Source organism: Marmota monax, unplaced genomic scaffold (genome assembly GCF_021218885.2).
Source record: "Marmota monax isolate L192 unplaced genomic scaffold, Marmota_monax_Labrador192_F-V1.1 WCK01_AAM20220418_F8-fsc00020, whole genome shotgun sequence".
NCBI classification, from domain to species: Eukaryota; Metazoa; Chordata; class Mammalia; order Rodentia; family Sciuridae; genus Marmota; species Marmota monax.
Genome location: NW_026692912.1, coordinates 16,629,993 through 16,644,538, shown reverse-complemented (window position 1 = coordinate 16,644,538; position 14,546 = coordinate 16,629,993). Strand labels below are relative to the sequence as shown.

At 35.5% G+C, this 14,546-nt stretch overlaps 1 protein-coding gene and 1 pseudogene across 12 annotated transcripts in view; both read left to right on the top strand.

Annotated features, from left to right (window-relative positions):
* Strbp (spermatid perinuclear RNA binding protein) overlaps positions 1–14,546 on the top strand; it is a 140,696-nt gene that overhangs the window by 19,621 nt on the left and 106,529 nt on the right. Inside the window, exon 1 of one of the 12 annotated variants that reach the window (XM_058581704.1) lies at positions 2,289–2,385. The exons of the other annotated variants lie outside the window; for them this stretch is intronic. The gene's annotated coding sequence lies outside the window, so the exon portion shown is untranslated. Of the gene's footprint in view, positions 1–2,288; positions 2,386–14,546 lie in introns of those variants that run through there. 12 annotated transcript variants of the gene reach the window in all.
* The window catches only part of LOC124097339 (adiponectin receptor protein 1-like), a 57,775-nt pseudogene that overhangs the window by 18,782 nt on the left and 24,447 nt on the right, over positions 1–14,546 (top strand).

The window sequence follows — 14,546 nt, the reverse complement described above, 5'->3', positions numbered from 1 at the left end:
GTATAGCTGGCTTTGAACCCATATCTCTGTCTCCAGAGTTTCATCCTTTACCTTTCCATTGTGGCAGTAAGTTGAAATATTTTCGGATTGTAGTGAACTTTTTTTAGCTGTTTTTCTATGGATAGCTTTTTTTTGGGAGGTGTTGAATGGTGGCTCTTCTGTGCTTTAAAAAAAAATGTATTGATTGGTGTTTGGATTCCAAAGCCATTTTTTTTTTTTTTTTTTAAATCACCTTTATTCTCTTAGAAAATAAGGGCTTTTTTTTTTTTTGGCTGGTGGGTGGGTGTTCTGCTGGGAATGGAACCCCAGGGCCTCCTGCATGCTAGGACAAGTTTTGAGCCCCACCCTCAGCCCAGGGCATTTCTTCACATTGAGAAATATGTTACTTAAAGAAACCATTCCTGGGCTGGGATTGTGGCTCAGTGGTAGAACCCTTGATCCTCAACACCACATAAAAATAAAGGCATTGTGTTGTGTCCATCTACACCTAAAAATAAATACATAAATAAATATTAAAAAAAAGTTAAAAAAAAAAGAAAAACCATTCCTTTCCTCAAGTGGGAGTGGGCCTTAGGCAGGGCTTTGATTCAGCTCTCCCAGACCCACCATCACAGTATTGAGACCAAATGGGAATGTGGGGCTGGCAGCATGTTGAGGTGCTGAGAGCCCTGGTGACTTGTGTAATGCAGCACCTATTGTGGTTTTGGGGGTCCAGAAGGCACATTTTCAAACAGCTGAGGCCTCTACTAATGCATCCCCAAAGCCAATTAAAAAAAATAATTAAGGCACTTAATTACTTAATGAAATTATGGGAAAATAGTAATGAATTAAAAATTTCTAAATCTTCTGTTCAGTCTTAACTGTATTGGTGAAGAACAGTTTGTAGGCTTTTGTAGGTTGTTTTGGCCAAGAATTGACTTACCTTTACCATCTAATAACATTACTGTTTGATTGGATAATAAGGTTATAGTCACTTTTGAAGGAGTATTGTGGCTTACAAAGCTTATTTGAGGAAAAAAAATACATTTGTACTGGCAGTCAGCCAATATTTTATAAGCTACAATTTTCCTTTGAATACTGGTGGTTTGTAGCTCCATAATTTGTGGTTCTTCTGAACTTGTAAAAAGATTACACATATTTAAGTGACCTTAACACTTTAATGTTTTAAGCAACATATAGTGTCACATTTTGTTATGTTATAGTGTTCTTGTTTTACTTAATTTTCCTGGGTGGAGAATCCCTTTTAAGTTAATGATTTGTGCAGTATACTGAGAACCCACTACTCACAACTACAAAACAAACCTAAAAACCAAAATAAGTGAATGTGAGTTTCTCTACATTAGTCTGCCAAAATCCTTGCAGTAGCCATGCTATTCCATTACTTACTGACTGCTGCCTAGGTGTATAGAATTATGTGGTATGTGGGTTTGTTTGGGTGTTTTTGTATGACATTTAGGTTCATACAGACATTAGGTTCTGATACTGCTACTGTTGCTTTTCTGCATGCAGGTGGAAAAGGATACTTATTTTATTTGAAATGCTTAATATTCTGTACTTTGTTCTCAGGATTTGTGTGTAGGTAGTTAAATTTGCGAGAGTCATGAGATTATTTTAAATCCTTCCTTTTGATTTAAGGTTTATCTGACATGGGCTGCGGTAGCCTCTTTGCTTTAAATATTTTGGAAAGCCAGATTAATAGTTACATATTTGTATTTATAGAAGTTTCATAGATAAAATGAACCTATCATTCAGCTCCTGACTCAAGACTGTGTTGCCATGTAGGAACATTATTTAAAAATATACCTAATGAATTATTGTTTTGTGGGCTTGTCTTCTTTTGTTCATGGAAGGTGGATGAGGTTTGGGCTAAAACTTCTGTTTATCGGTGAAATGATTTTTGTTGCTAAGATTTTAGCAAATTGTTAATAGCTAGATACTTAACTCTTAATAATATTGGCATGCTAATAATTACACTTTGCTCCTGCTACTTCCTCCTCTTCTTCCTCCTAACCGGGTCATTGCTATATTACCCAGGCTGACCAGGAACTCATGATCCTAAGCCATTCTCCTTCCTTATCTTCCCAAGTAGTTTGGAACAGGTGAGCACCACTGGATCTGGCTCGGGGTTTTATTTTTTATAATACTTTCTAGCTCTGGTGGATGCTGGTGCTCATTCTTTTTTTTTTTGTGTGTGTGTGTGTGTGTGTGGTGGGGTGGGGTAACTGGAGATAAAGTTAGGGGCACTCAACCACTAAGCCACATTCCCAGCCCTATTTTATATTTTATTTAGAGACAGGGTCTCACTGAGTTGCTTAGTGCCTTTCTTTTGCTGAGGCTGGCTTTGAACTCGGGATCCTCCTGCCTCCTGAGCTGCTGGGATTACAGGTGTGTAATACCACAACACGGTGCGGTTCTCATTCTTGATTGAACATTGGGATTACTTGAGAGTTTAGAGAAATACACAAATGCTTAGATTTTACCTTGAGGGATTCTGATTTAATATTCTGCTTAAACATCTGGATTTTTAAAGGTAATTCCAATATGCATTTGCTTTTCTGGGAAATTTGTTAACCAACCTAAGGGGGAAATTTTGGAGAATATATGTTTACCGTTGGAGTTTATAAACTTTAAATTTTGAGATAATTGTAGATTCACATGCTTTTGTAAGTAGTCCATCTCTTTAATTTTGTCATTTCAAGAATGTTTTATAAATGGAATCATTCAGTATGTAAGTAATTAAGATTAGCTTTTTTCCCCTCCTCAGCAAATTCCCTTGAGATCCATCCATCAAGTTTTTTTATGTAGTTTGTTCCCTTTTATAGCTAAGTAGTATTCCATGGTAGGTAGGTGTGTATCATACAGTTGATTTAATTATTCATCTGTTAAAGGACATTTAGATTGCTTTCATTTTGGCTATTAATAATAAAGGTACTATAAACATTTGTGGACAGGCTTTTGTATTATCATAAGTTTCCATTTCTTTGGAATAAATCCTGAGTTGTATGGTCAGTGTGTTTTTAGTTTTGTAAGATACTGCTGTACTTTTTCAGAGTGGTGGTACCAGTTTGTATTTTCACCAGCAATGTATGAACAATCCATTTCTCCACATATTCACCAACATTTGCCATTATCACTATTTTTAAAGAAAAATTAATAGACTTTATTTTTAAAAACAGTTTAGGATTACAGAAATCGAGGAGTGTTTTCATATATACCTTTCTCCCTCATGAGTTACATCTTGCATTATTATGGTAAATTTGTTACATGTGATGAACCAGTATTGAGGCATTGTTACTAATTGAAGTCCATAGTTTATATGGGTTCACTTTTTCTGTTGAACAGTTCTACGGTTTTTTTCTTTTTCTTTTTCTTTTTTTTTAAAATATTTTTTAGTTGTCAATGGACCTTTATTTTATTTATTTATATGCAGTGCTGAGAATCTAACCCAGTGTCTCACACATGCTAGGCAAGTGCTCTACCACTGAGTCACCACTCCAGCCCCAATACTACAGGGTTGTTTTCTTTTTTTTAAAGAGAGAGCGAATTTTAATATTTATTTTTTAGATTTCGGCGGACATAACATCTTTGTTTGTATGTGGTGCTGAGGATTGAACCCGGGCCGCACGCATGCCAGGCGAGCGCACCACCGCTTGAGCCACATCCCCAGCCCTACTACAGGTTTTTGATGACAAATGAACAATGTCTTGTATCCACCATTATAGCCTGGAAGTCCCCCTGTGCTCTAGCTGTTGTTCATCCCTCTCCCACCTTTTTTTATGGTGCTAGGAATGAACCCAGGACCTCATGCTTTCTAGGCAGGCACTCTACCAATGAGCAATTCCCCTAGCTCAACAACTGATCTTTTTACTGTTTACTGTCTCTCTAGTTTTGCCTTTTCCAGAATGTCGTATAATTGAAGTCATAGAGTATATAGAGCTCTTTTAGACTGGTTTCTTTCACTAATCAATGTATATTTTAGGTTTCTCTGGGTCTTTATGTGGCTTGAAACTCTTTTTGTTGAATAATATCCCATAATGGATGTACCACAATATTCAACTGTGGCTGTACCATGTGCAATTTATCCATTCATTGGTTGAAAGATATCTTGGTTTCTAGTTTTAGAAATTATGAGTAAAGTGACTTTATCTAAACATTTGTCTGTGGCCTTTTGTGTTGACCTAAGTTTTCAACTGATCTGAGAAAATTCCTAGGAGTGCAGTTCCTATATTACGTGATGAGACTATGCTTAGCTTGTAATAACCAGCCAAACTTCTCCACAGTGACTACCATTTGGCATTCCCACCAGCAATGAATTAATTTTTTATTTTAGCTATTCATATAGATTGTAGTAATATTACACTGTGGTTTAATTTTCATATCTCTGATGAATGATATTGAAAATATTTTTGTGTGCTTATTTACCATTTGTATGTCCTTTCAGTGAAAGGTTTGTTTTCATGTCTTTTGCCCATTTTCTGATTTGATTGCTTGTTTCTTTTACTGTTGCATTTTGAGGGTTCTTTATATATTCTATTTAGAAATTATTTATCAAACAGGTGACTTGCAGTTATTTTCTCCCAGGCTTGCATATATTTCTTATTTCCTTAATAATGGATTTTTTTTTTTTCCTTTATTGGTGGTGCTAAGGATTGAACTCAGGGCCTTGTGCATGCTAGATAAGCACTCTACCCCAAGCTACCTTTGCAATCCCTTTTCATCTTCTGCACTGGGTCTTTTGTAGAACAAAAGTTAAGTTTGATAAGGTTCGATTTATCAGGTTTTCTATTTTAAAATCTTGCTTTTGTTATTAAAACTCAGTTTGCCCAATATCCCAGATTGTTTTTTTCCCTAAAAACATTTTTTTCCTAGAAATTGTATAGTTTTACGTTAGAGTGTGTGATTCATTTTGAATTAGATTTTATAGAAAGCATGGTTGGTATATGCATCACATTTTGTTTGGTTTTGTTTTTTGGATGTCCAGTTCTCCATTCTCATTTGTTGAAAAGATTGTCATTTCTCCCCCCTGAATTGCTTTTGTCCTTATGTGGGAAAACTACTTGGACAGATTTTTTTTTGTTTTTTTGGACCTATTTTTGGGTTCTCTGTGTTCCATTGATCTTTGGGTCTATTCTTTTTAAAAAAAATTTTTTGTATACATGTATTATAGTTGTTGATATATCTTTATTTTATTTATATATTTTTATGTGGTGCTGGGAATCGAACCCAGTGCCTCACACATGGCAAGTGCTCTATCACTGAGTCACAACTCCAGGCCATGTCTATCCTTCTTCAATCCCATATAATCTTGATTGTAGTAGACATTAAATTAGGTAGAGTGATTCCTCCCATTTTTATTATTATTTTTCAAAAAAATTTTTAAAAGGTGTCCTAGAGTAAGTAAATTTAAGTTTGGCTATGTCTATAATCTGCAATAGGAATTTTATTAAATTCATAGATCAATTTGGGGAAAATGTATATCTTTTCAGTGGAGTGCCTTTACTATTATGAGAGTTTGGAATGAGATTAGAGAGAAGCAGTTCTATAGAGACAGTCTTCTAATTGCTTTAAAGATTATTTGTAATTAGCAAAATATTAACCTTTTAAAGTCCTTACTTCCCTTTTTGTGTTAAAAATTACCATTAATAGATCAATGGAAATTGAAGGTATTTTTCATTCATTCCATAAATTCATTCCATGTCTGTTTTGGCCAGACACTCTCCCAACTTTGATTGATCTTACTATATTCCAGTGGGAAGATGGTAAACAAGTGATCACAAAATACATCAAGAAAGGCATGCAGACAATTGAAATAGGATATTAAAATAGAAGAGTAAATGGGGTGGCTACTTGATTGCCTTGGGAAGAAAAGGGAGAAGATTATTCTAGGCAGAGGGAATAGCTAAATGCAGTGGAGGAACAAAAAAGGAGGACAGAGTGTCAGGAGTGTAATGAGTGAGAGGAAGAGTAGTACAAATGAGGTTGGTGAAGTAGGCAGAGGCCAGATCAACTGGGAATTTGTAAGCCAGGGTAAGGAGAATGGTTTTTATTCTGAGGAGTATGAGAAACCACAGGAAGGTGGTGAAATAGTTTTATGTTGTCAGAAGGTGACTTGAATTTTGTATTGAGAAGGGATTATAGGAAGGGGCAAAACAAAAGCAGGAGGATGAGTTATGAGGCTGTTTCAGACTAGGGGTGATCCTAGGAAAGAACTTGATAGATTTTGGAGATAGAGTCAACAGGTTATGTTGATGGTATCTATCGGAACTGAAAGAAAGAGTAATTGGGGATAATGCGTAGATTTGGTGATTATTGGTGTTCAATGAGATTAGGAAAGACTTAGGGAAAGGAACAAGTTTTGGAGGGGAAAAAATCTACAGTCCTATTTTGATTGCTTTATGTTTATGTTTCGGTGATATCAGTCATCAATTGGGTATGCAAGTCTGGAGTCCAGGGAGAGGCCAGGATTGGAGATGGAATTTGGTGATCTGTATATAGACATAGAGTTGTGAAACTGGGAGACATCACTGAAAAGAAAATGTGATGAAAGAAAAGGGGCCTGGAACAGAGTCTTGGAGCACTGGCACATTCTGACATCTGGAAGAGATGGAGGTAGAGGCAGTAGAGCCTAAAACGTTTATTCATTGGTGATGTTATTATGTTGTGGCTAAAGTTATAGAAGATAAAGATATAGAAAAATGAATGTTTAAATGCCTTCATTGAAATATAAGAAAGTTTTGTGATATCCACTGATGATGGTATGGTGTGAAGTTGGAGGAACAGATAAGAAGACACATTTAGAAACTATTGTCTGTTAGAAAAATAGGTAATGATGTTTGCTTTCAGTGAATGCTAGTAGAATCACTTCCTTTGTGGGCATGATCTCTTTTTCATTTGCCCTATGGAATTTATAGACTTGAAAACATTACAGGAAATGCAGGATTTGTATATTTTGGTGTGGTGGGCAGAATGCTAAGAATTTTTATATAAGACAATGTATGGTTTCATCAAGAAAACATAGTATATATATTAAGTGATTACTCTGGGTCTAGCATAGTGCTGAATTTGAGGGAGATGACAAAAATGAGTATAAAATATATGCCTTGTGCTGGGCATGGTGGCGCATGCCTGTAATCCCAGTAGCTTGGGAGGCTGAGGCAGGAAGATCTTGAGTTCAAAGCCAGCCTGAGCAATTTAGTGAGGCCCTAAACAACTCCGTGAGACACTGTCTCTAAATATAAAAAAGGGCTGGGGATATGGCTCAGAGGTTAAAACAAACAAAAACATGCTTTGCTTTCATTGAACTTGGATGAAAAAGTAAAAAAAGAATAATAAAATATAACTGGTAGTTGCATAGGATTTCTTGGAGGAGTTGGGGCCTGAAGAATAAGTAGGACTTAAGTAGAGGAGAAAAGCTAATTCAGGCAATAGAATTGTGTAAATTATGGGAAGAAAATTGGCTCTTTGGTTAGAAGACCTGATTTAATGAGGACTTTCATTTAAGAGCTTTGTAACCTTGGATGACTCCTTTGACCTCTTTGAGCCCATTTTTCTCTGTGGACAAACCTATGTGGACAAAGGGCTATTATGAAAATGGGACTATGAGTAGTTTCAACAGTAATAGTGTTGTACTAATTCTTACTTCAGGTCAGGTTTAAAGATATTTAATTGTATGAACATTTTATAAATACATATTTTGTATTTATCAAATATATTAAAACTTTTATTAAAAAGTTTTTATGGATTGCTCCTAGTTCATTGCTAGGCATTTGATAAATTTTAGATGGTAACATTACCACCTGGCTGTTGAAAAGAATAGCATAGCAAAAAGATGATAATCCTTGTCTTTCAGGAGTTTGTGATTTTGGCGAAAAGTCATAAGAAATTGGGGAAAAATGTAAGACAGTCTGTGCTCTGGTGCCTAAATTTATGGTATGAACAAATTAAATCTAAGTACTTTTTAGTTGGTACAGGCTTCATTGTGTCAGTGAGACTAAATGTAACCCAGGAAAAATAAGCATGGGCATTCCATATTAAGAAAGCATTTGTTTTATGTACTGTTTATTTTTAGAGGCAGAAGTATAAATGTGACTGCCACTGCTGTAGAAAGCTATTGTAATACTTAAAAACATTCTCACTTGTAAACTTTTTGTAGTGTTATAAATAAATTTACCTTTCTGCCTGTACAGTTTAATGAACTTGTGTCCGCTTTCCAGATGGCATTGTAATGTAGAATTTATTTTGGGGGTACCTTTTAAAAAAAATAGATATTAAAACTAAGTCTATTACAAAAGTTTTTGTACTAGACTTAGTTTTAATATCTATTTTTTTTGTATGCGTATAAATTTAAAAAGTTCTCTTTCGTACTGTAAGATTTATTGTTAGAAAGGCAGGGTAAATTTCTGAAATTTCTTTGAGTAGTCTCTGTTCACATTTTTAGATTATTTGGACCTCAGCTATTGAATTCATGTGCATATGTGGGATTGATTCTAGGATGACATTTTGTTTTGAAAAACAGTTCTAGTAGAGTCCTGTATAGCCTGTGCTGAAACTGGGTTGTCCTAGTACAACGCATTGTTCTTTTTTGGTCACTATGATGGTTTTGTAAGTAGCCAGACCCTACCTAGGTCATGCTTCATTTATATAGCTGTCTTCTTCATTTATTGTCTCTTAGTTTGTCTTTATAGGGATTTAATTGCATGTCTACTAGAACACTTTGTACCACCAAGTAGGTCAAAGAGAATTTTTGATAACATTCTGGTGTCTTATTGATACATGATCAGCCCCATGAAACTGTGCAGTATTGTGGTGAGTGCTGTGTGCCATGCAGTCTTGTAAGCAGCCTTAACTCTAGCCTTTCTTTTTTCATTTAAACATCTCAACAGCTCAGTGAGGTGAGTACTGTTTTTATTTCCCCTTTAAAGATGAGACAGAGAGGTTTAAGTTCCTATTCTAAGGTTACATGGTTAGCAAGTGGTGAAACAGGGATTTGAACCCATGTTGTCTGGCTTCAGGACATACTCTACCTATTCTCTTATCCAATATGCTTTATGGTCTCCTCAGATAAGGCCTTTCTGGGAAACTCATAGTGGGAGTTTTATTTTATCTTTAATGTATTATTCTGCATGAGGTCATTAGAACCTTATCCTGTGTTTTAGTCAGCTTTTCGTTGCTGTGACCAGAAGACCTGACAAGAACAATTAGAGAAGGAAAATATTATTTGGGAGTTCATGGTTTCAGAGGTCTCAGTCCGTAGATGACCAGTTTCATTCCTCAGGCCCAAGGTAAGGCAGAAGCATGAGGTGGAGGAAAGCTGCTTGAGACTTGGCACCAGGAAGCAGAGAGAGCTCCTCTTTCCAGGAACAAATATAAACCCCAAGGGCAGGCTCCCATGTACCCACCTCCTCCAGCCACACCCTACCTGCCCATAGTCACTGCTCAGTTAATCCCTGTCAGAGGATTAATGCATGATTATGTTGATGCTCTCATAGCCCAATCATTTCACCTCTAAGCTTTCTTACATTTTCTTACACATGAGCTTTTGGCAGACACTTCATGTCTAAATCATAATATTCTGTTAAGATTTTGTAGAAGTAGTATTCTTCTATGTATGTAAAGAGTTGGCTATTGTATTTGTTAAATAACCCTAGCTGCTGAATTAGAATCCTGAAATGCAATGGCTAAAACCTCCAAATTCAGTGTTTACTAGTCTGGATGGTTGTTATCACGTCAACTTGTGGCTCTCTTTTATATAGGCATTTACTATCTACTGTCTTCAATGCATTCCTTCTAAGGTACTCACTGGAAGTATAGGACAAGAAATTTTCTCTTAAGCTTGTGAGGTGAAAGTTGTACCTATATAATTTGTGCTCACTTCCATGCTAAGCTCCTAATTCATTACCTTAAGTAGCTGTAAAGGAATTGGTAATTGTAACGTTCTTTATCCCTGTTGAATTTAGGAGGAAAGGTAACATTCTGTAGTATTTTGAGTATCTCATCAGCTTTGAAATATTCTTGGGAGTACATTTTCAGCTTAGAATATGAAGGTGGGCACCTCATCCTAAACTTATCTTGGGAAGAAATTGAGGGTGGATTTTGGTGGAGAGTCAGCAGTCTCTGCTGTAGCTATAATACTGTGGATTTCAGCAAGAATTCCCGAACAGCCCACTGCTACACATTGTAACATATTATTGCACACATTCAATTTATATTCTTGTGTCAGACCTGTGAGGTAAGTAAGTAGATAAAGCAGGTGTTGGTTTTCCTAATGTAAGTAAGAGAACTAAGGCTTGGGAGATTAAGTGTTGTAGGAAACTATTTAGCTCAAGGGGTAGAGTATTCACCTAGCGTGAGGCACATAAAAATAAAATAAAGGTATTGTGTCCACCTACAACTAACAATAAATATTAAAAAAAAAGAAGATTTATATTCTTGTTTTCAGGAGATAAAATGACATGTAGAAAAAGCAAAGGGGATAACAATAGAAATAGGACATAAAAATAGAAATAAAATATTGGGACAGTTATGTTTTCTTTTAGTACAAAAAATGTATTATGAAATACAGTACTTATCTGTGTACTTCCACAGATTATTTTGCAGTGCTGTGTGGTAAAAATTACTTTAGTATATGCTGCCCAACAAGCTGAGAACATATTTTGCTTATGAGCAGCTGGAGGAGTTTATTCTCCTTGTTGACACTAAGAGGCAAGGTGCCATTCTTTAGCATTTTGTATATTTTCATCAGTATTGAAATGTTCTTGGTAGGGCATTTTTAGCTGTAGAGTTTATTGCAATCTGATTTAGGGATTGAATGCTGTGGACTGTGGCAGAATGTTAAGTATTTGTACCAGATGGATTATTAATCAAAAAGTAAGATGGAGACACCCGCACATTCCCATTTTTTAAAAATGTTTTTTAAAAATATGGACACAATATCTTTTCTTAATTTATTTTTATGAGGATCGAACCCAGTGTCTCACATGTGAGAGGCAAGTGCTCTGCCGTTGAGCTATAACCCCAGCCTTGTGCACATTCCCATTTTCATGTAACAAAGACAGAAAACTCATTCTGATTTTCTTATTTTTGTTGGAATTCTGTCTTGCTAACTCTGTTTTTATTAAATTATTTCAGAAGAGGTGACTTTAGGATAGCTGAATTTTAATGGAAATTACATGATTTCAGTTTATTTTCTATATAGATAAACCATCCTTTAGACATTCTCTACAGCTTTAGTTTTGCTATGAACTCTAAGAGATCAGACAAACAAATATATTATTTTGGCACCTGGGTAATGACCTATAACTAGTGTATTATGCTAAAGTTGTACCTTATCCAGTTTTTGCTTAGATTTTCAGTTGTCTCATAGGATTGCAAAAGAAATACAGTGGCTATATTATAAATTCACTGAAGCCTTATTGGAGTCCTTATACAACTCAGGCTAGTATTCTTTGAATACTTTGCAAGAATCTCTTTATCCAGATCTTTTTTAGTTCATTATTTTGACATGCATATTAAATTAAAAAAAAAACCTGAAAAAATAGATGGAGCAAAAAAAATTTTTTTTCAACTTGTGTAGCTTTGAGTTACTTTTTTTTTTTTTTAAGTTGTAGTTGGACACAATACCTTTATTTCATTTATTTTTATGTGGTGCTGAGGATCGAACCCAGTGCCTTGCATGTGCAAGGCGAGCACTTTGCCACTGAGCCACAACCCCAGCCCTGAGTTATTTTTTAAAAAAGTTAAATGTAAAATTTGGCCTTAGGCAAGTATGAAGTATGTATCTGTTTGTTTGTTTTGGTAACAGGGATTAAACCCAGGGCCACTTAATCACTGAGCCCATCCCTAGTCCTTTTTATTTTTAAGACAGAATCCCACTAGATTGCTTATAGCCTCACTCAGTTGCTGAGGCAAGCTTTGAACCTGTGATCCTTCTGCCTCAGTCTCCCAAGCTGCTGGGATTGCAGGCATGCACCACCATGCCTGGTGGCAATGTTTTTAAAATTTTTCGTTTCTCTTTATTTGCTTTAAATGATGAGATAACACTTATAGGTCATCTTAATGAAGTTGAGTTACATCAAATTTTAAGGTATGTCATTTGAATCCTGGTCATAATGTGATTCCTATATTCATAACCTGAATGCCTATTTTAAAAAAAGCCAATTGAACAAACAAACAAATATTTATGCTAACATGATGCATTTCATGTAATATTATTCTTCCAAAGGGTAGGAGGAGAGAAAGGAAAAGTTTAAGACTATAATCTAGGGTAAAAAAAAAATACTAAACTTTTAACTGTGAGTTCAGTTTGAGTTTGAGTTTGAGTCAGACCTGCTAATATGTTGTTTGATAATCTTAGGCAAGACACTTTTCTGGGCTTTAGTTTTTTTCTTGATTAATAAGGTTCTTGTATTAATCGTTTTGACCACATCAGCCTGTGATTCGTATTCTCTCTCTCTCTCTCTCTCTCTCTCTCTCTCGTATATGGGAGGCTAACAGTATGGAGTGGCTTGTTCTTTTTTTTTTTTTTGTTTTGATGAAGAGTTATGATAATAGAAAACTGATTTGAATTATTCTCATATGTTTTCTAAAATTAGTTTTAAAGGAATCACTAAATTAGAAGTATTTAGTTTTATGTTTTAATTGTGCCTCACTGTTGTCATTTTAAAAGAAGCCTTAAAACTGGAAAGATGGACAAAATGCTTTGAAAGCTTACTGCTCAATGAAAGAAATTCACTTATTGTGCTTATTCAGGTTCTTATGAATTTTTAAAAAATAATTTTTATTTATTTATTTATTTATTTTTGTGTTGTGCTAGGATTGAACCCAGTACCTTACCACGTGCTAGGCAAGTGCTCTACCACTGAGCCACACCCTCAGCCCTCTTCTGAATTTTTATCTTAAGTTATGGGTGATGAAATCATTTAACATGTGCAGATGTATTGCTAAATTTTTTTTTACATTTTTATTATGAAAAATTTTTATTATGAAAAAAGGTGAAAACTGTACAGTGAACATTCATTTATTCTACAATTAATGCAAGTTAGGTTGTACAGTTAACATTATCTTTTATTAGCTTTATCTCTCATTTGTCCATCCCACTATCCATCTATATCGGCATCTATCAGCCCATCTTAATTTTTTCCCCCACCTTATTTTTTCAATGCAATTTAAAATAAGCTGCAGATATCCTTACTGTTACTCCCAACATTTCAACATTTATATTATTAGCTAGAATTCAGTACTAGTTTATGCTTTTTTGGTTGAAATTTACACATGTAAAAATACATAGTTTTCTAACTGTGCCATGAATGGCAGTCATTAATTGAACACCTGAAATTTTTCAGGGTCTGTGTTACTCTTGTAGATAGATGAATAAGACAGTGTCTGCCTTCACGGTGCCAGTGGGATGAACAGGAGAGACTTGTAAGAAAGGAAGTTCAGTATAGTAGTTGTTTTATTTGGATCTTTTAGTTGCAAATAATAGGAGCCAGCTATATTATAAAGGTAAATCTCATAGAACCAAAGGCAAGGAATTCATAGGGCCTTTTGGATATGATTAGAACCAAGAACTGGAAGGCATACAAGTCTGTTTTTTTCACTGTCATCCATTTCATTCCATTCTTCTCTTTGAAGATCTAGTTTCTCTTTTTAGTACATATGTTTGACTGCCTCCCACAGCCATTCTTTTACATTTAACCATTCTCAGCTACATTGACATACCAGTATTCTGTCTTATTTCATGTCCATGTTCTTGGAAGGTGAAATCTGATTGGCCCAGCCCTGGCTCATTTGTTTTGAGGGCAGGGTTTTTCAGTATATAAAATCTGATGGAAGCCTGCTTTTGTGGATGCTGAAGGTAGGGGGAATAGCAGAGATAGTTCTGGAGCCATGTGCAGGCTAAAACTGAAAACTGCTTCTAACTGTGTGATAAGTAACTCTATAGAAAAGAACAGTATACAGAAATAGCATAGAAGGGAGGGGGATGAATCACTATTTAGGTTGGAGTGGGGGTGGTGTCAGGGATAACTTCCTAGATAAATTGGTGGCTTAGTTGGGTTTTGAAAGATAAATTCAAATGCAGTGGGAATTTAGTGGGAAGGAAGGATATGCCTGATAGAAGAGCAGCAAGAGAAAGACAGGAAATGGCATAGTGTGTTTTAGGTAGCTATTAGCAGGTTTGTACCTTTGTAGGATAAGTTTTGAAGTGGAGAGGCTTTGGTCGAGGCCAGAGAGGGAGATGAGGCTAGTTCATGGAAAACCTTACCTTGCAAGATATGGAGAGCCAGGGAAGATTACTGACAATCAGATTCATTTCCTTATGATGTCATTTCATTGAATGAACTGGAGGCAAGTGGGGCAGACAGAAGATCTTTTGAGAGCTTGGATTAAGAAAATGGCAGCAGCAGAAATGAAGAGAGTAGATATTTAGTCAGTAAAATGTTCAGAATTTGGGATTTATTTGATATCAGGGAGAGGGAAGATGATGTCCCCTGGTTTCCTGGTATGGTTAACAGATAAAAAACACAGGAGACTGAGATGCTGGCAGTATC